The 24,628-nt window shown below is 58.2% G+C and overlaps 1 long non-coding RNA gene across 1 annotated transcript; it reads right to left on the reverse strand.

Annotated features, from left to right (window-relative positions):
* Positions 1 to 13,233: 13,233 nt before the first annotated feature.
* On the reverse strand, positions 13,234 to 24,446 carry LOC123612381 (uncharacterized). Its single transcript, XR_012500860.1, has 3 exons — positions 19,417 to 24,446; positions 17,352 to 18,894; positions 13,234 to 16,579 (listed from the first exon to the last, which is right to left on the reverse strand). It is a non-coding gene; the product is annotated as an uncharacterized LOC123612381 (long non-coding RNA).
* Positions 24,447 to 24,628: the final 182 nt, after the last annotated feature.

Consider the following 24,628-nt stretch of genomic DNA (forward strand, 5'->3'; position numbering starts at 1 on the left):
AGGGTCAGATGGCTGGTGGGGCGCCCGCCTCCCTCACAGCCTTCTGATGTCGCCGCGCCCCCCACTAACCATGCCGCGGAATGTTCTAGCGTAAACTCCACGATGAAACCCAAACAAGCAGTGACTGGGTCTACAGACCGGAACATGGGGCCAAGAACGCGAAGGCGAGCTGGTTCTCAGTAGTCCACGCGTTACCCAGACCCCGCGGCTGCGGGGGAGGCGGGGCGGGGCGGGGACACCGGGACACTGCGGCCCAGACGCGTCTGCGGCCGTGGCCGCTGACCTCGAATCTCTCCCAGCCAGTGCGGCTTGTCCCCTGGTTGGTGCGGCTTAAGCTCAGCTCCTGGGAGTCCCGGGAGACAGCGGTTCTGCAGCCCCGACGTTAACCCCAAGTTCGCCCCAGCTTTGCCTCACACGGCCCCCACTGCGAGCTCTCTCTGAAACGCGGGGAAGTGCGTAGACAACTCCTCTCCACCGCAGGCGCAATTTCCGGCCGTGGAAGTAAGCACAAGCTGAGTCAGAACAACCACATGCAGATCTGAAGCAAGGGCGGCAGTCTCCCGTCTCCCTGCGCGCCTTAATTTCATGGAAACGTGTGCAGCAGAGGGAGGTGCGTTCCGCGCCACCTTGATCGCCCATTCTCTGGGGTTAGGGACGTGGTAAACAGGCGAGAGATGGCCTGGAAGGGTGGGGCTTTGGAGTAAAACTCAACCGAGTTGGTGCTGTGCCGAAGACGCCGCCTGCTGGAAAACGTCACTGAAGGAAAGAAAGCCTTGAGCTTTGCCACTCTGCACATCAAGCGGAACAAGCCGAGGGGAGACCCAAATGTGGGGAAGGAGACTTGGGACTAGAAGGACCACCGGCTCCCTGGGCCCCAAACCCCACGTCCTGACTGAGCCCACGGTGCCAGCCCCTCAGTCCTCGCCTTCAGCTGCTGCTTCAAAGGCTAAGTTTTCCTTAAAACAGTGCTCCGGGCCAAAAGGAGCAGCCAGAAAACTAGAGCACTGTGAGTCACATATTTATTTTTTCCAACCAGACCGTCTTGGGTACTTTTCTCCTCCACTAACCAGACCAACTTGCAAACCTAGACTCTGCAAGAGGGAAGCAACACTTTCAAATTTCTATGAGGCACCCGTTCTATCAAAAGCGTTATTTCAGATGCTATTTTTTTTACCTAGATTTTCATTTTTATACGTTTTTTATCATTTCATTTTAGAACTACTTCAGATTTACGAAAAAGTCACAGAGACCAGATGAAGAATCTCTGTGTGTCCGTGCTCCAGCTTTTCCAAGCATTAGAACCTTCCCCAACCTCAGCACTGCGGGCAAAGCCAGCAAGCTGTCTAGTCTGTAGACCATGGGCACACTCTGCCCTTTCCTGGCCCAGGACCCATCCCGGGTGACACCTGCCCTGAGGGACCCCATCTGTGGAGTCCCGGGAGATGCCTTGGCCTCTGCCTTTACTGACAAGGATGCTTGTGAGGTTCTGGGGGGAAGGCTCCTGACCTGAGTTTATCTGCTGCTTCGTGGGTCATGTCAGGAGAAGATGTGGTTCTAACAAGTCACGTTTGCAGACAGCACACACCTGGGGGTGAGCCGGGGCCCGGAACACAGTCCTGGGACACACTGCAGGGACCAGCACAGTCGTGGTCGCTGACACCCGGGTCAGACTCGGCAGACCCCGCCTGCCCCTCCACTGGGTCTCCCTCGCTCGCTCCCTCTCGTCCCCGACTCCCTCCTGAGGATGCCTCCCTGGCTCGAAAGAAAGAAAGAGAGAAAGAGGGAGAGAAAGAGTGTGAAGGAGAGAGAGAGAAAGCAAGCGGGGTCTCTGCTCCCAGCTACGCACCGTCTGCCCCCACCTTGCCCGGAGGTCGTCTGGCTCTGCTCAGCGGTCCCCACCCACCCACCCTGTCACTGAGCCCCAGGGACTGTCCTCTGGTCTCTGAGGGCCCTTCACAACCTCCGCAGGCTCCTCTCCTCCGCCTTGTCTCTAAATGTCCTTCCCTGGGGAAGGAGCCTCCTCGTGGCTTCTACGTGTGTCCTCCAGGGGTGGGGGGGTCTCCTCTGCCCCCCACAAGGAGGTGTCCTCACAGGACACTGGCAGCCCCTGCAGTTTCCAGTCTTGGCACTTCCCTCCCCTCTGCCACGACGTGCCGGGTCGCAGGGGCTTCCTACACTACCCTCTGTCTTTACTTCCAGCAGCTTCTCACCTTGTTCAGACACTGGCCTCTTTTCTGTCTCATCATCACCTTGAGATTCGGGATGAAGATACAGAGGGAGAAGAAAGAGGAGGGGCAGCCAAGGAGGAGAAATGGGGGAGGGAGGGAGGGAGGGAGGCTCCAGCGATGGATTTGTTTTAAGACTTTACTTTTAAGGGCAGTTTCAGGTTCGCAGCAGAAAGGGGTTCTGTGTTAGAAGCTCATTTAGAGATTCCAAGGAGCTGTGTTACGGTGCTTGAAATGCTTTCATGGGCTCAAAATAGAGTTAAATTAATCAGAAGAAAGATTTGTTCCTTAAAGAAATAACTGCTAGAAATAGCTCTGTGTTTTGCAATTCTTACCCGTGTTTAACAGCAGTTTGAGTTACTCTTTTACCCTAGTGAGTCATTGTGCAAGAGGGAAAAAGGAAATGGAGCAGAGAGCCTTCAAACTCGGTCTTCAAACTGGGGAAGCGGGAGCGAGTTCATCACCAGAGGCTTTTCCAGGTGGGGGTGAAGGAGAGTCAGGGCAGGGGAGGTGATCTGGGGTCCGTCCTCAGCCTGTTGTAGGGAGAGTACAAGAGGGTGGTGGGGAAAGGCGGGCGGCGGAGAGCGGGAGGCCGCAAGGCTGGGGCATCGTCCTTGAGGACGGCCGATGCCTCCAGGGCGGGAACATTCCAGTTCATCCCCAACAGCGAAGGCTCACGGCCACGCAGCCTCCTCACTGCTAACTGCTGTCTGTGTCCACTCAGCAGGCCTTGCTCTGTGCAGACGGGGCCTCCGGGCTCTGCAGGCTCCGGCCGACTGCCGGCCAGTGCGGGGCCGTATGTGAGCCGGGGCGTGGGTGCTGCGGGGGCCACCCGTCACCCCCACCAGGAGCAGCGACCCTTCTAACTGGGGTTCGTCCCAGCGGAGGACAAGCTGCGGTTCCCCTTGGACGTAGGACTCGCTCAGGATATTTAACTGGACCTTAAATAGGCGATTCTGGAGGAGGTGCTGCGTTTATTAGGGCCCTTCCATCCTCGTAAATCTCATGGGGCTCACGCGGCGCAGTCCCAGGTGGCCACCTCCCCAAGCCCCACTCGGCAGTCAACAGAGTCCGAGTGCTTTTTTTCATATGTAAGAAGCTAATGGATTTGGCCAAGTTACCCATTAAGGGGCCAAGTGTGAACTCTGTTTACTTCTGCAGGGAAGGGCCGGGGCACTTGCCCTGGGGCGCGGTCAGCTTGCCCAGCCGGGTTGTGGCTATCTGCTGTTGAGTGGGTGTAGCCCTCTGTTTGATGAGGGAACCATCACTGATCCAGGTGTGAGACAGATGGTCCCCTCAGACCCACAACTGGCCACACCCAACTGCGGGCAGCCACCCGGCCCCCGGCGGACAGTCGGAGGAGGACGCAGTCAGGCAGGGGGTGCTGACCGGGGCGGGGCTCCTCTGAAAAGCGAATGCTGTGTCCGGACCTTGGGGCCTCTTCCCAGCCCTGAGCCATCTCCCCCATTCGCCTCAGGTTGTCCCAAGTTTCCGGAGTCCTCCCTCCTTTCAGGCACTTTCCCCAGACCCCTGGGTCCCACCTCAGGGCCCGTTTCGTTTTGCTTTGACTCCTGCTCCGACCCGCACACACCCAGAGCTACAATTTGTGAATTTATTGCACCGAAAACATGCAGACAGAAGGAACAAGGCCTCTCAGGAAAGCCGGGGCGCTTTGCTCCGCCTTCACACGCGTGCGCAGATGCTGTGGACAGCGTCCTCCTGGAAGTGAGTGGATGTGGTGGCAGCAAAATGAAAACCCAGTCGGTTAATTCTGGTCGCCTGAAGTGAGCATAGTTCGCCCCATTGTCCTAGTTTATTCTAGTTTCTTTTCTTGTAAATAATGTACTTTTCTCTTGAACAACTTTCCCTCGGTGATTTGCTCAGTTCCTTTAGAAATGTGAAGTTTAAGGCCACTCAGCAGAGGGACTTCCAGCTTTCTGCCCGTTTTGATGAGACCAGAGCCCAGCCCACAGTCGTCAGAACTCGCCCTGCAAAGACCCCAGTCCTCAGGGACCCGACACCTTTGCGCCATCCCTGGGCGTCAGCAGTCCACGTACTCCACACGCGGCAGAGAAGGTTCTGGGCGTCCTGGGCCCCAGGGAGCAGGCCAGGCGCTGCCTCGGGAGGTGGCCTCCCCTCCCCCGCTGTGTGAGGGCTGGTGTTCATTTACTGTTGCTACCGTCACAAAACCCCAAACCCAAGGGGCTCCAAACAACACAAATGCGGTATCTTACAGCTTGGCAGGTCACAGGTCCAGATGGTGTCACTGGGCCAAAATCACGGTGTCACAGGGCTGGGTTCCCTGAGGAGGCTGCAGGAGACCCAGCCCCAGCCTCTCCAGCTCCAAGCGGCGCCCAGTCCCTGGCTTGCGGCCCCTTTTCTTCAAAGCCAGTGACACATCATCTGTCTCTTAACCACAGCCAGGAAGGGTCTGCACAGTTAGGGACGCCAGTGCACGCTGTGGGCCCACCTGGATGCGCCCGCAGCACCTCCCATCTGAAGCTCCTTCATCCCATCTGCAAATCCCCTCGGCCGCATAAAGCAGCATTCACAGGCTCACGGGGCCGGTGCGCGCGTCTTCGAGGTCGGCTGCCCGACCTGGAGGAGGGAGTGGGCGGGTGGGCATCTTCCGAGGCAGCCACCTGTGGCCAGCCCCGGGGTCCCCCGCTTTTCCCTGGACCTGGTCCACACCCGTCCTCGGCCCCGAGGCTCACTGCTCGCGGCTACCATGGGCCACTCTCTTCTTCAAAAACCCATTTGCCTTCCAGGTGTGATTTTCTTTCCACTGGGTGCTGCAGGGCCAGTCTTTCCAAGTCTGCCGTGTCCCCAGACCAGAGCTCTCAGCTGCCCGGCCCGGGCATCACGGCTGATGCCGTGGGACCGGCTCTCTGAGTAGGTGCTCTGTCCCCTCCGCATGCCCTGCTCCGGGGCCCCCACCACTAACCAGTGTGGGTCTAAGACGCTTGCTTTGAATCTCAGAAACGTCGGGGTGTCTTCCTCCCCGTGACGTTCAGAGCGCGCTGACTGCTTAACGCACGGCTGCATCATTACGACTCCCGTGATGATGATGAGAGTCTGGGTTTCAGGGACCACGTGGCGTCGGCGTCGTCTGGGAGCCAGGCCAGGTGGAGGGCCGCGTTACGTGTCTGGGGCAGGCGTCGTGCCACGTGGACAGCGTCGTGGGCAAGGTTCCGCTTGCAGCTGCAGGCAGCGTCCAGGTCTTACTCCTTGTCCTGGTTCCTCGTGAAATGACCCCAGAGTGACGGCCTCCCCCCGACCCCCTCTAGGGAAATGCTTTCCGAGCTCCCTCCACAGGAGTGACTGAGACAGAGTAGCTGTCCTCACATCCCTGAGCCTGGGGCGAGGCCCGAGGCCGCCCCCCCACCCCGCCCCAAAGGTCGGGCCACCTCCTGGGCAGCCCCACGAGGGGACGGAACGCCCGCACCTTCGGAACAGCCGCATCCCGGCAGGAGGCTGTCCCCCGGCCTCTCCTAGGAGGCCGGCCTCCCACAGTGGGGTCCACGTCTAGCCGGTGTGTCCCTCGTGGGGGCAGCCCCACGCCCCCCTCCCACATGGCCTCTTCCAAGTCTCACTCACTGTGTCTGACTCGCAACTTCTCCCTTCATTTGTCAGCTCGAGGCGCTTTCTGTGAACTGACATTTTCAAGAACCCGGCAAGAAAATTTACTCCCTCCCTTTTCTACAACTTGGTGCATTTAGACGTTTTTTTCCCCTCTTGAAACTTCAGCTCCACCCACGCTCTCCTGAGAACCCATTATGGGCTTGACATGAAAAATACACGTCAGCTAAAGCTTGTGAAATCATACTGTATTTATGGTTTTGTCTTTGATTTACTTAACCATTAGGCCACGTAAAGCTGTCACAGGCTCACCACCTGTCTTGTAAAAACGTTTCACTCGCAAGTTTACGTTGGCCTGGGACGATTCTCCTGCCCCTACAGGACGGATGTTTCACGAGCTTCACATTCTGCCCTGAACATCCCCGCTCCGCGCCCTCACTTCCGCGTGTGGGCCCGACTCGGCGAGTGTGCCTCGGCGTCCTCCGGCTCCTGCCTCCCGGGGCCGGCGCGGCCCTCACCCAGCTGCTCGCCCCGCAAGTGTGTGACAGGTGGGGTGTCTGCGGAAGCCGATCAGTGAGGTGAGCCCCCCAGAGACAGACCCGTGTGCCTGGTTCTACGTCGCACCGCACGGCCCACAGAGGACACACCCACTGCAGACTTTCCTGGACTCTTTTTCAGGGTATTCGTGGCACTTTGCCCTCAGTGCAAATCCCCGGTGACGGTGTACCTGGCGACGGTGGCACCTGAGTTCACGTGGGGGATTTGCCATTGAAGAGGTGTTTCTGTAGGGGCCGGGGCCAGCCAAGCTATGGGGTCCGCTTGGGGTTTCCAGTTCATGAGCTGGTCCTGTGAGGTGAGGGAGTGGGAACCAGATCTAACGAGGCTAAATGATGTGCCAAGAACACAGCGAAATAATCCCAGCCAGGGCCAGGAGGGGCTCCTCTCCACCGCAGGCGTGGCCCCAGGGCCTGCCGGGCCTCCCGACCCAGCGCCTCCAGCGCGGGCTGGACGCAGAGGGCACTTCTAGGTGTGAGAGTCCCACAGGGCCCCAGACCAGCCTTTCATGTTGGAGGGGACGCCAGCTGCACACCCGACGCAGAACCTGGGCTGCGCTGGCCGTGTGCACCCGGCCTCCTTCCAGAGGGGGCGGGGGGATGGAGGAGTGAGTGAAATTCAAACGGAGGCTTTCGGACTTCCCTGAGTCAAAGCCCGTCCCACCGCTCAGCGTCCCACAGTGAAGTGCTGAGAGTCAGACCGCCGTCCGGAACCCTCAACCGCGGAATCACTTCCTCGCTCTGCGCTCCCAGGGCTCCGCCGGGCCCCCTGGGGTCCCCATCCCCCTGCGCTGTGACCACAGCCCCCCGCCTGTCCTACCCACTGGCCGGGCCAGGGGCCAGGAAGGCTGAACCCCCCGGGAGCGCAGCGGGCTTAGCCCATGGAAGACGCACAGTCAGCAGCCATTCCGCGACGAAGGGGTGAGGTGACAACCGATCTAATTTGTGAGGAGACACAGCGTGGTCTCGGGTAAACCATTGAAGACATTTGAACCAGGTTCCGTTTCTTCACTTGTGCAGTGAATGCTGTTTGGTCCAGTCAAGTAACCGTTGAGTTCCTCTCCAGGTGTAAGACCTGTACTGGCAAACGCTACACAAATAATACGTACACGTTAAGAGCTTAAAATCATGGACTCGTGTGCACAATAAAGGAGAACAAGAAGTTAATCGACCTTTTCCTGATGCAGAGTCTAAGGCAACAGCTACTGCTGCTAACTTAACACTGAAATGTAAATGTCAGCACAGGGACGGCGTTAGCCGCAAACTGGAAAGTGGAAACTCACATGCCATTTCCCAAAACTCCCTGAAGCCGGAGAGGCGTGACTCACGCAAGGAGCGCGGCCGGCCCTGCGCGGGCGGGGCGGGGCTCGCTGACGGGCGCGCCCGCTGCCCCCGTGAAGCGGGCGCTGGTGTGACGTGCGGGCAGGCGTGAGCTGCCACGCTTTAGAGAAAGCGGATTTCTCAGATGAACAGCGCCCTTCTCGTGGTAACCCCCAAAACGGATTTGTTCTTCCCGCTCTAAATGTGAAGGAATTCTGAGTGGAGTTTCCTGGGGAGATCCAGGCCAGCCGACCACACAAACTACCCCGACGCGGCGAGGGTCAGTGTGGGTTTTGTGAGCCTGTGACTGAAGCAGGGTGAGGCTCAGCCCTGGCACGTGCAGGTGGACTGCACCCCGTCACACACGCATCCTGATGGAGAACTCCTGGAACGCTCGCCGAAGTTCAAAGGCCTTCAGATTTTTACCCACAAAGCAAAGCCAGACGGTGTCTAACTGGTGGGGGAGGGGTTCCTCCCTGGGCCCTCCCTGCGACTGGGGGGTCACGCGGGAGGTGGGGTGTCTCCAAGGGGATTTCTGAGCTTCCAGAGCAGGAGGCCTGCGCCCCGCCCTGGCTTGATGGAAAAGCGGAAGATGGGAGCCCCCGTCCCAGTGGGCCGCTTACCAGCGACTCTGTCTTTGAATGAGGAACTTAGAGTCTATTTTGGGCCACAACTGTTCAATGTTCTAAACTTTGCAACGTTCAATTAACATCTATTTCCTCTTAATCAAATCGATATGCACCCTTACTGTGACTTTAATTCTTCCCGGGATATGTTAGGACGCTTGCTTGCTTTCTGAGATGGTTTTGCTTGTTCTTTTCTGCTCAGTTAATTTTTACTTTAAAAAAAAAAGTGGAGGGAAAAAGTTACAGATTAGGGTCCCGTTCCTCCCACAACACGTTGTCTTTCAAGATAACAATGAACTAGGGGTCAGGGGTACAGCTCAGTGGTAGAGCGCATGCTTGGTGTGTGTGAGGTCCCGGGTTCAATGCCCAGTGCCTCCACCAAAAAGAGGTAACAATCAAGTAACACGCACTTAGCGCGTAACGAGCAGCGATGACGCGCAGTCTGCCCGGCTCCATCCATCGTCACCTTGCTGAGTCCTCATAACAACCCGGAGGTCAATGCCTCATCTCTGTTTTCCCTCTTTTCAGCCATCTCCTTGCAGTCACGTGGGCCATGCTCTGTGGTGCCCACCGGGCGTCAGAGCCCCCGGGAACGGGAGACGCGTGGTGGGCCCCGCGGCCTCACCCGGGCAGCCCCGCACCTCGGATTGCATTCGGTGTGATGCTATTTGGTTGACGACTTCTGCATCTCTGTTCATCAAGACATCAGCCTGTAACTTCCCTTTTCTGTAGTGTCTCTGGTTTTGGTATCAGGGCAATGCTGGCCTTGTGAAGTGAGTTTGGGGGTGTTCCTCCCTCTTCAACGTCCTGTGATAGTTTGAGAAGGACAGACAGTGGCTCTTCTTTACGTGTTCGGCAAGATTCACCTGTGGTGCGTCCTGGTCCCGGGCATCTGCTGCTGGAGGTGTTTAAACTGCTGACCCAGTTGCAGTGCTAGGAACCAGTGAGCGCAGATTTTGTACTTCTTCCTGATCGAGGCTTGGAATATTGTGTTTCTCTAGGATTGCATTCATTTTTTTTCTAGATTGCTCAATTTGCTGCACATGGGAGCCTCCAGGATTTTTGTTCAAAGGGAACTTGAAACCTCGGGCACCAGAACAGCAGTTTCTGCTGACAGCCTTCTGCAAGGAGGGTCACGAGGAGTGATTTTCCAGGCCCGCCGCAAGCAGGAGTGAACATGATGGGAAGCAAATGTGACACCCGTGGTCTGTTCACTCCCTTTATTCATGCTCTGTCTTCTGTCTTTAGACTAATTTCCACGTCAGGAGCATCGGAGGCAGTGGTTGTGCTGGGGTTTAATCAAGTGTATGTGCGTGTGTGTGTGTGTGCACATATGTGTGCGTGTGTGCATGCGTGTGTGTATGTGCATGTGTGTGTGTGCGTGGCTCCCTAATGCTGAGCTGAGTTTAATCACATAATTAATAAGCTTCCCCACGGCTGAACACTGAACGGTCACCAACGCTCCATCTTGGAACGTGTCCCTCGGGCCACAGCCACAGACCATCCTGTGGGAGAGCCCAGCTCCCGGGACAGACGTACTCTGTGACCGTGGACAAGGTGCTCACCTTCCTGCGCGCTCTCTCCCTCACGTGGGTACGCGGGGGAGCCCAGGCCACGGGAATGGGCTCCGTAGGAGCGTAAAAGCCTAGGTGTTTCCTACCTGGTCGTGTCACTAGTCTCCTTATTTAGAGCTTTCACTGTAACACAGCAAAGTTCAGGCTTCACTCCCCACCCCCTCTGCCTCTCGGGCAGCAGCCTTAGGGACCCCCAGGCAGAGCTCTCACCACCCAAAACACAGAGTCCAGCTGCCAGGGGCAGAAGCCTGGGGACAAAGGGGAGGTCACTGGGGTCACAAGTGGTGGCAGGAGCTGGGGCTCTGGGAGAGGCCTGCAGGGGTGGGGAGGTGACACATGGTGAGAGCAGCCATCTCAGTCATACACCCCGAGCCCCAGGTGACTATAACCTGCAAACCTCACTGGTGAATCTGGGGCTCCATTGTGCAGGGAATTTGGGAGTAACCTGATGGAAATTCCAATCAGATGAGTGAGATGCTTTCCCACAGGACCCTAGATTCTTAAGTCCTAACCATGAATTTGCACTGAAGAAGCCATGGTCCAGAGACGGGTGACGTGGCCACAGCCAGGAAGCAGGCACCACGACGCAGGACATGCACAGGGTCCTCTGAGCCCCTGTGGGGGGACGGGTGGGAGGGGGGTGCTGGAAGAGCCCCCACCAGCTCTGACCTTGCTCAGCTGAGCCCGGGAGCTTGCCCGAGGGCGTGCCCAGACCTGCCTCCGTGAGGCGTCCGCTCTTCTCGGCCGGCGGTGCTGGGAGCATCGCTCCCACTTACAGATGAGCAGGGTGATTCCAGGAGGCCCCTGCCCCACCAGGGTCACTTTCCTGCTGGACCCTGGACACCAGGAGTGCAAGGTGCCCCAGGGCCACCACTCCCACCGCGAACACCGTGGACACCGCAGGGTCAGCCAGAACACGAGGCCCAAGCAGACGGTTGAAGGCACCGGGGCCGGGGCCTGCCGCAGAGCCCTCCTCTCCTGCTCCACCTGCCGCTGTGGCCGGGGCTGGGGGGGAAGAGGGTTCCGCCAGTCCCTGGACACGGGCTTGCCCTGCGTGGTGCTTCATGCAGAACGCAGTGACTTGTCCTTCACTTCTGAGCAGACGTCCAGGCATCCCCGACCCCGGTGGTCCCACTGAAGCATCGGCCGGCCCTGCAGGATGTCCCCCCACTCCCCACAGGGTCTCATCACAGCCCACAGAGCGTTAACCACACTCATGTTCCATCCAGTCGACGTGAGCTCATCGGCCGGCGTGATGGGCGGCGGACTCGGGCAGGCCAGGTGTGTCGGGACAAGGTCACGACAGGGGTGGGGAGGTCTGGTCAGTCCCGCCGAGCGAGCGGTCTCTCTGGTCCTTTTTCTAACTGGTGCGGGTGGGGGGTGCTCTGCCAACCCCTGCGCCCATCTGTGGCCCCGAGCCCGTGCGCCCCTGCTCCACAGGCTGTGTCCGGGCCACCGCTTGGCTCAGTCTCCCTCCAGGCCCCACCTGGTGTCTGCAGGGGTCAGCCTGGCAATTCGGGGCGAGCCGGCCGGTGCCCCCACCCTGCAGTCTGCTGGGTCTTAGTGGAGCACCAATCTCAGCCCCCTTGCCACCCCCAGTGAGCTCAGCTTTGCTTTGAATTACTCTCTTGGAAGAGGCTGGGGGCAGGTGCAGGGCTCCTGTGGCTCCCACTTGGCCCTCCCCACCATGCACCCTCGCTCCGCAGGCTGAGGACCCTAGCGCGGGGCCGCCCCCCTGCTCCAGACCAATGCCCAGCAGTCCCTGGACTGGGAGGGTCAGCACTTTGACTTGGGTCCTTCTTGGGGATGGAAGGGCAAACTTCCCAGAATGCACTGTTTAAACCTCCGCTTGGTGGCTGATCAAGGCGTGGGAGGCTCTTTGTGAAGAAGGCCAAGCCCCATGGACACCTGGGCAGGACCCGAGCCCCCCGCCGCCCGCCTCCCCTCTGGAGCACCTGCCCAGCAAGGACGAGACTCCAGTGCCCTTTCTTTGCTCCTCTTTGCACAGCTGAGAAAGCTTAGGACTTTCAAAAGAAACTTCCTGAAACATCACAGGACAACCAACAACAAATGAACAAAGAGACAAAAAGCATAAAAGCGGCCTTCAAAGCTCTGACGCAGAGGCCACAGGGTTCACGTCCCACCAAGCTCGCGGCTTGTCTGATGACACACCGTCTGGCAGGCAGGCCCCTTCCCGAGTGATTCTGCCACAGGAGAGGGTCCTGCTGCCCAGGAGAGAGGGTGTGGGGCGATCTGGGGGGCCACAGCTGGAAGACACAGCCGTCCCTCCAGAGACGACCGGGCACCCGGACTCAGGAGCCAGGCGGACTGAGGACCTCGCCCGGGAAGGTGGTGCACTTGCAGCAGCCCAGGGGCCTTGGCCAGTAGGATGGAAGTCAGCGTGGCGCCTGCGGATGGGGCCGTGACACAGGATGATGGACACTAGGGCAGACTGGGCGGAGCTGACCAGCGGCTGACAAGTCTGATGTTCCAGCAGCTGCAACCTCGTCCTCACGGCCGCGGTGGCAGCGGCCCGTCCCCGCACGTTATGGGCTTGGACTCGCAGGTCCGTGGATTCCGCGTCCGTGGGCTGAGGACGCCGGCCGGGTCTGTTCTCACCGTCCAGAGACAGCCGGCCCCCCCGGGCACAGGCAGGAGCCCCGGGGTCCTCGGCCTGTCTTGCAGGGGGTTGGGGGGGTAAGGAGGGAGGGAATGGGAAGAGGAGGCCAAGCTCCAGGCTCTGGGGGTGGGCGGGGGGACGCCGACAGCGCGGAGAAGTGGGAGGAATTGCTCAGCAGCGTCTGCTTGAGGAGCCGCAAGGAGTCGAGAGCCGAGAACCCGGGAAGGCGCAGCCTCTTGGGAGACAGCCCGTCTCTCCCAGGACCTTCTCTGCTGTTGCCGGCACCGCCCGCTCCTTCGCCCGCCCTGTCCCTGTGTCCCTCCCGGAAAGCAGGAGAGGGGAAGAGACCGATAGTTCCTGAACTTCTTGAAAAGCAGAATCTATTTTCCTCCACATCGTGTCTTACAGGGAAGACTCCCAACCCCCAGAGGCAGGGCCAGGGCTGCCCTGATGGCTGCGGAAACCGCAGGCCCAGGACCGCGCCAGGAGACGCTCGGAATGTGTTGGCCTGACGGAAAAGGAAGAATCCAAGGCATGACGTTGAAAAATTACTAATTTAAGACTCCCAATCAAAGATCAGAAATAAACAGATCACGCTCTCATCCCTGAAGGTCACACACAGGACTGAACACAGTGAACATGGAGATGAAGGGGACGACCCCGTCCCCAGTCAGATTCAGACGGGAAGGCAGCTCCAGCCCCGCGACGGGGAGGGGCGCCCGCCGCAGCAGCACTGGGGTCAGCGGGGAGCGTGGGTCCCGGCGGCGGTGTCCCTCCCCCCGGGCCCGCCCTCACTCGCGCTTCGCGGTGACGTCAGAGTGCTCTGCGGTTCTCAAGGGGAAAGTGTAACTGAAGAATTTCCCACCCAGTCAAATTTTAGTTCATCGTATAAAAATTTAGGCATAGAATAGCCAAGAAACATTTTTGGAAAATTACTTGATGACTATATTTACTAAGAGACGAATCAAAATAAAGAATTCAGAAGTTTAGAGGAAGCAAAACGACAGAACACAGGTGGACATTATGGGTGATTATAGGGCTAAGCAAGTATATCTATTTAATAGGATCAATTTTTTTGAAGACAACTTTTCTAGAGAAGTTTCAGGTCTGCAATGCAACTAAGAAGACGGTGCAGAAATGTCCTGTCTGTCCTCTGCCCCCACACGTGCATCACCTCCCCAGGTACCGACATCACTCACCAGATGGTACATTTTTTATCAAGGATGCGCCACATTCACACATCAGAATCGCCCCACGTCCACACCTTACCAGCCTCCCCCTTGGCGTAGCACGTCCTGTGGGCTTAGCTACGTGTATGTTGACACGGGTCCATCCCTGGAATGTCATACAGGGCGGGCTCACTGCCCGGAACTCCTCGTGCTCCGCCATCCCTCACCGGCCCCAGGCCCCAGCCACCGCTGCCCCCTCACTGTCTCTGTGGTCTTTCTTTTTGCGGAACATCACAGAGCTGCAATCACACCGTGAGCAGCCTGTTCAGACTGGCTTCTTTCACTCAGTGACACGCACCTGCGTTTCCTTCTTGTCTTTCCATGGCTTGATAGCGTATTTCTTTTCAGCATCTAATAACGCTCGGTTGTCTGGATGGACCACAGCTGTGGATCTGTTCGCTCCTGAAGGACATCTCGGTTGCTGCGAAGTGTTGGAATGAAGAGTGGAGCTGCTGTGAACACCGGTGGGCAGGCTTTTGTGCGGACGCACGTTTCAGTTCCTTTGGGTAAATGCCAAGGACGTGACTGGTGGGTCACAGTTCTGTAAGAAGCCACCAGCCCGTCTTCCCCAGTGGCTGCGCCTCATGTCCCACCCGCATGGAGTTCCTTGGCCCCACGTCCTCCCGGCGTTCGGTGACATCAGTGTCCCGGGCCCTGGTCGTTCTCGCGTGCAGTGGTGCCCCGTTGTTTCCATTAACCCTGTCAGTGTTTGAAACGCAGTGACAAGTGTGGCGACCGACACATCATCACTGAGTGAGGAAGGCAAAGCCGCAGCTGAGAGGGCCGTGGTTACGTGGGGTAATGTGTGTTGGACCCTTCGCCGAGTAGAAGTGACGCTGATACAGCTGGCACCCCGGGAGGGCGGGGCGGAGGCAGCACAACGCTCAGGTCTCACATCCCCGTATGTGCCCTCAGGGAGCCAGTGACGTTACGCTGATTAATAGAGCTTTGTTTTTTAAATCCAAAGTTTAAAAAAATTTACGGAAAGGGGAAAGAGTGATCATTCCCCTCGTCTTTTTTTTTAACAAAACAATAAAAATTTCTTTCACTACGTGAAACTGCTACAAATTCACTTTTAATCACCTGAGTCCTCACTGTTTCAAAGACTGATCGAAAGTTTTATCAAACCTGATGCCTTAGACCCAGCTGAGCTGTGTTTTATATGACCCTGTAGAAACGAGTCGGGAACAGTGAGCATCGTTCTGTGGCTGCATCACTACAACGTGTTCCGATGCCACGAGTGAGTTACAGAGCTTGCTGGGCCAGAAGTAGCTTTTTGAGAAAATGAAATGCAATAGAACAGAAGGGAACAGAAAACACCGGCGAACCACAGGCAATAAAGATACGCTCTGGGTTGCGATGAGACGGTACTTCTTATAGAGCAGGTGCTGGGGACACAGTGCCCACAGGACTGGCCCTTCGCAGCCCTGGCAGAGCGCACAGTTCATGGGGCAGGTGGACAGGAAAGAAGCAAGCAAACACAGAAGCCAGCGCAGGCGACCCATGGCGCCAAGAAGGAGCGGAGGGGATGCTGGGAGGAGGTCACCGGGGCGGCGGCGGCCCCCCTGCGGGACTCGTGGCCGGAGCACTCACCCCCAGGAGGTGAGGCTCGACGTCCAGGCGGAGGATGCGAGGGAAGGTGTAGGGCATGCAGGTGCGGACCCCACGCTCTGGGGACGGAACCGGCATGGACGCAGCAGGGCGGGGCTGGTGAGCCAGGCCGGAGCCAGGCCCCAGGTGTCCGGGCCAGGGGAGGGGTTTGTCCTGAGTCCAGTGTGAGGCCACTTTCGTCAGCGCGGTGACGTGTCAGTGCAGTATAAAGACACTGTCGTGGCTTCTCAGCACAGGGGGACGGAGAACAGGGCAGGTGGCCTCCCTGGGGTTTCAGAAGGACAAGGGGAGGGGGTGGAGGAACCTGCCCTGGGTCTGCAGGCGGACGGGGGGCTGACGCAGGGGCAGCAGGAGGGAGCGCCCAGACGACGGCCAGCCTTGCCCGCTGGGTGACGCCAGCACCGTCTGCGCGTCCGCGGACCTGCTGAGATGTGGGCGGCCTGACGTGGCATCAGCCTCGGCCTCGCGGGGTCTGCGGCACACGCCGCGTGTTGGCCCGACTTTGAGCGACAGTCTGTGTGCTTGAGCGTTGTGCATAAGGCTGAGCCTTGAGCAACGCGGCTTTGACCTGTCTGTCCACTTGCACACGATTCTTTTCAATAAACACGTGTATGTACTATAAATGTATTTTTCCATGACTTTCTCAATACCATCTTCTTGTTTCTGGCTTACCTTATGGCAAGGATACGGCGTATGATACACACACAGAGTGGGTGCAAGTCGACCGTGGTGTCAACACTGAGCTATGGGAAGTTAAGTCTGGGGGAGTCAAAGGTGCAGGCGGATTTTCTGCTGTGCAGAGTAGGGGTCGTGCCTGCCTCTAGCCCCCACGTTGTTCAAAGGTCAACTGCACACACATTCCTTGTAACTCTGAGCTCTTCAGTTTATGCCGAAAAACCTGGAGCCTCGTCCCTGCCCTCTAGAGTTTTCTTCTGACCTGATAGTTCCAAACGGCGTTTCATACTGGCAGGACCCATAAAGCTGTTTTCCAAAATTTCATCAACTAGCGAGGATTTGGGCGACTTGCTCTCCTTGGAAGGTGAGCCCTCGTTGTAACTTATTCCTTGTTTCTCGTCCTGCTCTCGGCAGCAGGGACACAAGGAGCATGTCGGCCGTGCGGCGTGGTTTGTTGCTGATCTGGAGTCTGGTCGATCTTTCATATCCATTTTCAATTTTTTAAAATATTCTCAGTTTTTAACCAATAATCTATTCCTAACTTCAAGGACAAGTTAGAAAATAATCTGAAAATAGAAAATGATGAAAATCACCACCTGTGTTGGGAAGCAAACGTCCCTGTCTCTAAGTTCACGGTGACTCCGCCCTGCACGTCCCAGCGCGGTGAGGAAATGCTCCGGTGGCGCTCACGTGATGCCCCACGACAGGGTGTCAGCGGCGCGCGTGGTGCCGGGCTCAGCCCTCACCAAGGAGGGCCCCGCGTGGACGGGTGTCTGCCCCAGCAGGGCCCTGGGCTTTGGGCCGGAGGACGCCCGTGGGCTGCCCAGGCCTGTGCGCCTTGATGGCTGGGGCCTCCACAGGATCAGGGCAGAGGACAAGTTCAACTTTAAATACAGGGACTAGGAGAAAGCACATTTTGGAAAGGACCGCGAGCTCGCAGCCCAAGCCGCTGCCTTCGAGGGCTCTGCTCTTTCCTTTGGCTTTCAAACAGGTAAAATCTATTTTTCAAAATTAAATTGGAAGAGGATGTTTGCAGGACCACTGAAGCACATCTCACAGCCCAGATATTCCAGGGACATGGTTCAAAAACCACGGAAACAGGCGGGGCTGGGAGTCCGGACTCCCACAAGTCACGAGGGCAGTGAGCGGGCGAGAAGCTGCGCTGACGCCCCCTCCCAGCACCCACCCCCTCAGGATGCTCAGAAACGAGCCAAATAATGCCTGCAATTTCTGTGCAATGTCTGAAGGGCAACCCAAAGCAGGAGCGGGGAGCCCGGACATTGCCAGGCTGGCTGTGCGGCCCTGGGCGAGTAAACTGCCCGAGGTTGGTTTCCTCACCTGCCAACACCTGCCCCACAAGGCAGCTCTGGGAGGGGGCGAGGGAATTTGTGCAACCGGCCCAGCACATGGCCTGGCTCGTGAGTCCTCGCTGGACCGCAGGTGCACTGCCTGATCCATCAGCAAGGGCTTGTTCCGTGTCTCCTGGACATGGGGCCGACGATGAGAGCTGGAGCAGCAGATGAAGTGGGCGGCGGAGCCTGGCCTCCGGGCGCTCCCGCCCCCAGCAGGCAGAAGGAGCAAGAGAAGCTGTGCTGGGCCCAGAGCCAGGGGTCTGTGCAGACCGGAGCGATCCTGTGTGTCTGTGTGTGTGCACATCCAGAGCGATCTTGTGCATCGGGGTATGTGTGCACGTGTGTGCACGCATGTGCATGTACATGCATGTGTGTATGTGTGCAAAGACCGAGTGATCCTGTACGTCTGTGTGTGTGCACACGTGTGCATGTGTGTATGTGTGCATATGTATAGGTGCATGTATGAGCATATAACGCATCCACCACCCTCTGGAGAGATGCATGGTTCCCTGTCACCACGTGAGCAAGCCCTTCGCCCCTGGACTGAACTTCCTGCTCAGCACAGCTGTCAGCCCCCACTCCCTTCCTAAGCGGCTGAGCATTTGTTGTGGAAGATGCTAAAATGCTTCACTCCCTGGAAGCGGGTAAAGCAGACGTCCAGTCTAGAACAGAAGTTAAGAGTCCAACGTCCAGGCCCACTGAGGGCTCAGGGCGACAGGCCCCATGTCCTGCACCGTCCACGAGGCGGGCGGTGCGTAGCCTGGAGTCAGCTTGTTGGCATCTGACCTACTGTCTGCCTGTGTACTTAACCCAGGCTCCAGGAAGAAAAAATCCCCAGGGAAGCCATGCCAAAGGGTGGGGGCCGGGAACAAAGGACCGGAGACTCTGCCCGCAGAGCTCACCCGCTGCCCTCCTTGACGAACTGCCGCCCACACAGCCCCTGCTGCTGCTGCTGACTCAGGACCCCGCCCGCAGGGAGGGTGCTCTGGATTCCTGAGGGCCACTCCCCTAGGCCAGCCCAGAAGCACCCTCAACACAGCTGCGGCCCGACCACCGCCTGGAGCCAGGCGGGTAGCGCACGCACCCCCCCCCAGATACACACACAGACACACGGACACACACGGACACACATGGACACACGGACAAATGGACACACATGGACACACAGACACACGGACATACAGAAACACGGACACATGGACACACACAGACACACAGACACACGGACACATGGACACACAGACACACGGACATACAGAAACACGGACACATGGACAGACACACGGACACAAGCACACGGACACACACAGACACACATGGACACACAGACACACGGACACACAGAAACATGGACACACAGACACACGGACATACAGAAACACGGACACACGAACACACACGGACACACAGACACATGGACACACGGACACACACGTGTGCCAGCAGGCCAGCGCCCTCACCTTCCCCACAGGCTCTACCTGCGGCTTCGTGCTGCCTCTCTGAAGGTGCAGGGGTTCCCAGCGATGTGTCTGTGGGGGCGGTGCCATGAGAAAGAGGACAGAACAGTTAGAAGGAGGGAGGGAGAGAGAGAGAGACGGCTAGACTCCAGCTCCGAATGGTCACGCCCTTGACCACTGTCAATGCACAGGTTAGTGGTGTCGAGGGTGAGCCCATGGGTGCAGACAGCCCTGCGGGCCCTCGGAAGACACGATGTCCCCGGGGGGACAGCATCCAGCCCGTGTGCACCTGGAGGGTGAGTTTTCTGGAGCTTTGAGGTCACAGCCCTTCTGTAACAGGAGAGGCAGGGCCGGCGCCGAGGGGCTCGGGGCGGCAGAACCGTCTCAGCCCCACCCGGGGCGGCCGCCCACCCCCGGTGCCACGGCAGCCCCCTCAACCAGGGGAGACCCAAGGGAAAGTAAATGAAGCCGCATTTCTTTCGCTGATTATAGATGCTGACGGTTAAAACGCATGGGCGAGCACCACCGTGTAAAAAACGCTGTTAAAGAGAAAATGAAAAACCATGATTTCAAATGTTTAACCTACACACTTACCAGAATAAAATGTGTTAGGAATTCCTCGGTTGTTCCTGGGAACAGCATTCTGTAGCTAAGAGCCAGCCATAAAGCCCTCAGCACGGAGCCTGGGACTCGGCGTGGGCTTGTCTTCCCAGCATCGGAAACTCTCCTCCGCGGGGCACCCGGGACCGTGTGCTGAGTTCCGTGTCCCCCGGACGCGGGGCCGATGCTGAGGGGGATACAGGCTTACAGCCCCTCCCTCAAGGGCGCACAGAGTGCCTCTTGCTTTGTTTAAGGTTGTGGTAAAACACGCATAACATGAAAGTTGCAGCTTAAGCGCGGCTAAGGGTGCAGGTCAGCGCGTTGAGGTCGTTCACGCTGCTGTGCAGCCGTCACCCCCATCCATCCTCAGAACTCTCCACCTTGCAAAGCTGCAGTCTGTCCCCGCTGAACACTAACCCCTCACCCCTGCCCCCGGCCCCCACCGGCCTGCTCTCCGTCTCTGTGGATCCGACTCCTCCGGGGACCGCGTGCAAGCGGACTCGTTCAGTACTGGCGCTTCTGTGCCTGGCTCACTTCACCGAGCAGTGTCCTCAAGGTTCCGCCATGTCGTGGCCCGTGCCAGAATCTCCTCCCTTCTTACGGCCACATGTGTTCCGCTGTGTGGATGCAGTGCACTTCGCTTCTCCGTTCACCCCGTGATGGACGCATCCCACCCTTCGGATGCTGTGATGCACGCTGCTGTGGACACGGGTGTGGAAACGTGTTCCTGCTTCTTAAACCCCACGGCCGTCGGACGGATCACGGCCGTCTCACCGCGGGGCACTCGGCTGCCTTGCCGGGTTCTCAGGGTCACAGTCAGGTCTCAAGCCTGTTGTTCCCTCTTGCGATGACTTTATGGTAAGCGATCCCCAGTCAGGACAGTTTTGGTCGTGACGTCCAGCTTTCCGGAAGTCAGGGTGGGTCACTGGTTGGAGCTTTCTTGAGATTGTGCTTCCAGCCCTCTCAGGTTCACATCAAAGTCCTTGCTCACGTCGGGGGTGGAGATCTTGATGGAAGATGAGTTAAAGTGACGTGTGAAATGAAAAAAAGAGCTTGAGTCTGGTGTGGGGCTGCGATGCTTTCTTGGGGTAGCTGGTCCGAACACGGGTCTGAGACACTGAATAACCAAAACCCTGGGCCAACAGAGCAGGAAGGCAGGCCTCCGCCGGGAAGTCACGAGCAGCCCAGGGAGAAGTCCGCAGGCTACTCACACAGTCACCTACGGGCACACTTTGTCATTTAAAAAAACCACGAGATACCTGTCAAAATATAAATAACGCAAGGCAATTTCTGGGCCAGGCAGCTCTTCCTCCTGGTAGGGAGCAGAGCCTCGTGGGCCAGACCCGTCACCACGTACCTGACGGCGGCCAGGCGGGCGACCGTGGGGCCCTGGGCCACGCTGGGCTGGGCGTGGCTGCCGGGGCCAGGGAAGAAGTCCCCCTCCTGCATCTACTTCCTTTGCTGTGAGACGGAGAAGATGATTTCAACGCTGCTCTCAAGAGTATTACAGCTGTGAAGTGGCACGAGCGTTGGTGTCCGCACCCCCCCGTCCCCGAGAGACGGGCTTCACGGGTCAGGCGGGCTGTCGTCGCTGGGAGGAGCAACTTCGTCTGAGCCGAACTGGTCCAGCTGCCAAGTAAGGGAGGGGCGGTCTCTTCATGACGGATACTTTCACGAACGAACAATTCAAGAGGCAGGTCCAGGCCGGACGGGGGCCACCCTGGGACCAACAGCCCGAGTTCTCTTCCAGGCTCTGCCCTGGCGCACTGGGATGGTGCGCCGGCTCTTTTCCTCTGGGCTTTTACCAGAACTCTTGTGTCTACGGGCGTTTTTGGTCCCAGCTGCATTTACACCCACCCCGTATATGCCGCATGGCTTTCTGGGGGGCTTCACTGCCCCACGGTTTCTGCCGCAAACAGCACCTTGCTTCTCTCCGCTGCTTGGAGCCCTTCGGGCGTGTGTGCAGCGAGGGGAGGGCGCGCCGCGAGGGGAGGGTGTGTGCTGTTTGCAGAGACTTTGGTCAAGTCCCTTCTCACCCTTTCTTCAGAGAATTGTCCAGAGACGTGTCTGTTTACCAGCCATTCTGGGAGAGCACCGCAGAGGGCAGGACGCGGCGAGGAGTAGCTCAGAGCCTCGCCCCTACTCGTCTGCTCCCGGCCACTCGCTGAGCAGCTGTGACTTTGCCGCCTCTGAGAAGTGCAGCCTGTTTCTAACGTCACTGAGTCCATGTTAATCGGGTCCTTCTGAGCGGCAGGTATAGGGACGCCAAGGACGGACCAGGGCGAGGCCTCGCCCTCCCTGACCTCCTTCTGGGGAGGGTCCCAGCAGGACGAGGCCGAGATGCGGCAGGAATGGAGTTTCAGCCTTCACGATTGGGAGGAGGCTTGAGAGGGCTGACCCCCCTGGAGGACCGGGAGGAGGTGGCGTCCGCCTGCTGCTCTGAACAGATCTTGTCAAAATAGCGAGTGCCCGCAGGCACAGCTCTGTGCGTGCTGGTCGTGGGCCCTGGGCTGCGACAGGACAGCGTGTTCTCCAGGGACCCTCTGAGGCTCCCCGGCTGCTGAGACCGAAGTTCCCCAGGCGCTGGGCGCTGAAGGGGGCCCAGACCTTCCTGCTTGCCCCTGGGGAGGCGGGTCCGCAGGGAAAGAAAGTCACCAGGTGCCCCACGAGCGTCCTTCCAGAGCAGCTCTGCAGCCAAGGCTTTTATCGCTGGGAACTCTCGTCCCGAATCACGTCCTGGCGGTAGGGCAGGGGTCTGCTGACTACCAGCAGGATAAACAAGCCTCCTTGGACCTACAGAACGGCAGAACCTTCCCAGCGCCCACGGAGCAACGCAGCCCGAGGAGGGGGAAGCGGAGGGCTGGGCTTCGCATGGATTCAGGGCAAGAGTCATGGCTAAATTTCTAGCAGAATGCTTCCCGGAGAAGCAGGAAGGAGCGGAAGGCGTCAGAATCGCCTCAAGTCTCCTTAAGAAAGGCCACGGACAGTCTGGGAAGAAGAGGGGCGGCCCTGCGTCCCGGGGCACAGGCGTCTTGCAGACAATGACGTCCAAATGGGCCGTTTCTGCTGCAGGTTTGCACCCTGACTCTGCTCCACCTTACTTAGTGGAACGACAAGCGACGAAATGAGACAAAGACGTGTTCCGGCACCGGTGTAAGCGGAACGCGGGCAAGTAAGGCTCAGGGACAGGATCGTAAGGGTGACTTCTGTTTTTGTCCTGTTGCCACTGAAGCCGGCTCACGGGACTTTAAAGGCGGCGCCCTCCCTGCTCCGGGATGAAAGATCAGGCACTTCCATGACTTTGCTCGCTGCCGGGTAACAGGAGCCCCACCAACACTGCAGGGCTTAGCAGCAAACTCAGCTAGGCAACTGCAACGCTCAGCCCAGCGACAGACAGGACTCTGGACCTGACCCTACATTAAAGCTTCAGCCCCGCCTGCAGGCGGGGAAGGGGGCCGGAGGGGGCGCGATTCTGCTCTGTTCTCCACGCTGAGCACCGGGTTTCTGACCACCAGCCCTGGGCCAGGGGCTTGGGGGAGGGATGGAGGAAGGGTGCGGAAGTTTCCATCTGACTGCCGCTGCGGAGAGGCACCGGGGTCAGTGAACCTGGTGCCGGGGTGCAGTGTCTCCCCCGTGGTGTCCTTGTGGGTCCCCTGGGGAGAAGGGGCACTGAAAAACTGGCTTAACGTCCCAGGATGAAGATGGTATCTTTTCTCTGAAGAATTCCAGAAAAATACTCACACAGTTCAGATAATTTTATTAGGTGGCAAACAGAGGTCGTGTCAACAGAGAGCAAAGACTGTGCTGTTTCCACGTGGACTTAGACCAGGGCCAAACCCGACGGGTCGTTTTCGACCTCCTGGAGTATGCAGCTGCCCAGCCTCTGTGCATGTGGCCGCCAGCGTCCCCGTCCCCTTCCCGCCCCGGGCGCCCCCAGGGGAAGGTGCCCCTGCCTGTCTGCAGGGCACTGGGGTGGGACGGGTCTCGGTCCTGCTAAGGGAAGGACGGCTGTCCCAGTGCTGGACCTCGGAGCGCACACCCCACTTTGCTGCAGGAAGGGGCCTCCCACTTGGGAAACGGGAGGACGTTTCGGGATGCAGGGAGTTTACGGGACTGAGGAGAGCAAGACCCCTCACAAAGCCAAGCTGAGTGAGTGTGGGTGCTCGCCCTGTTTCTTCAACAGTTTACCGTGAAGAGGGGGGGAAGAGAGAGACAGAAAACATGTGACAGTTGTAAGTGTCGGAGTGCCAGGCACCGGCCAGGATAAACCATGCTGTCAGGACTCAGAATCAGTTGCTTTGGAGGTTAACCAGGATTTTTCAGATTAATCTGAAACTTTATCAACATTTGCTTTGCTGTTTGAGAAAAATGTGTTACAGGTCCTGAACAGCTGTTTCTACATGAAATTTTGGACTAAAACTGACAAGTGTAACATACGTATACACATAGAGAGAGATTTTATGTGTATAATGTCTGACTAGATCCATTGACTGATCGATACAATTTTGTGATGAAGATCCCGAGCCTTTCTGCTCGCAGCCCCTAGGAAATGAACTGCACCCCTGTCAGCCATCTGTTGGGCCCTCAGATAAACAAGCACCCAGAGAACGTTGGAGAGGACTGAGTCTCTCCAAAGCAGCCTGGTCATACGGGACACAGGCTTCGTCTGGGCTGGGATGTGGAGCCTGCTCCGTGTCTGCAGCCCTCCGCCCGGGGGGGTGACCTCGGGTCGCAGGGCAGGCTCACGCCCGGAGTGGGGGTGACATGAGGAGCCCGGCCCAGCCTGCAGGGCCTGCTGTCTGCAGCGCCGGGTGGGGTGGACTGAGGCCATGGGGGTGGGGGCACCCCAGCAGGAGGGAGCATCTGGGAAGCAGGTGTCTGTAGACAAGACGCACCCTGGGTGCTCCCAGGGGACCAGCCTGTGCCACTGGGGTGCTCTCTGCATTAATCCTCGTGACGGAGGGTGATGGAGGCACATGACTGAAGACCTAGGGTTTGTTGACTGAATGTCCGATGTTCACCCCTCTGTGACTGTCCCATCTTTTCTCCCCGACACTATTCCGTGTGCCATGCAGACCCCTCCACCCCGATTCTCGAGTCCCAACCCCTTTTCCTTCTCTCCCCAACTTCCTAACTTTCTCCAGGTCAGGTTCTACGTTGAGGTTCACCTGGGAAGCCTTTTTCAACTGTTTTCCATTAGAAGCTT

Source organism: Camelus bactrianus, chromosome 20 (genome assembly GCF_048773025.1).
Source record: "Camelus bactrianus isolate YW-2024 breed Bactrian camel chromosome 20, ASM4877302v1, whole genome shotgun sequence".
NCBI lineage: Eukaryota > Metazoa > Chordata > Mammalia > Artiodactyla > Camelidae > Camelus > Camelus bactrianus.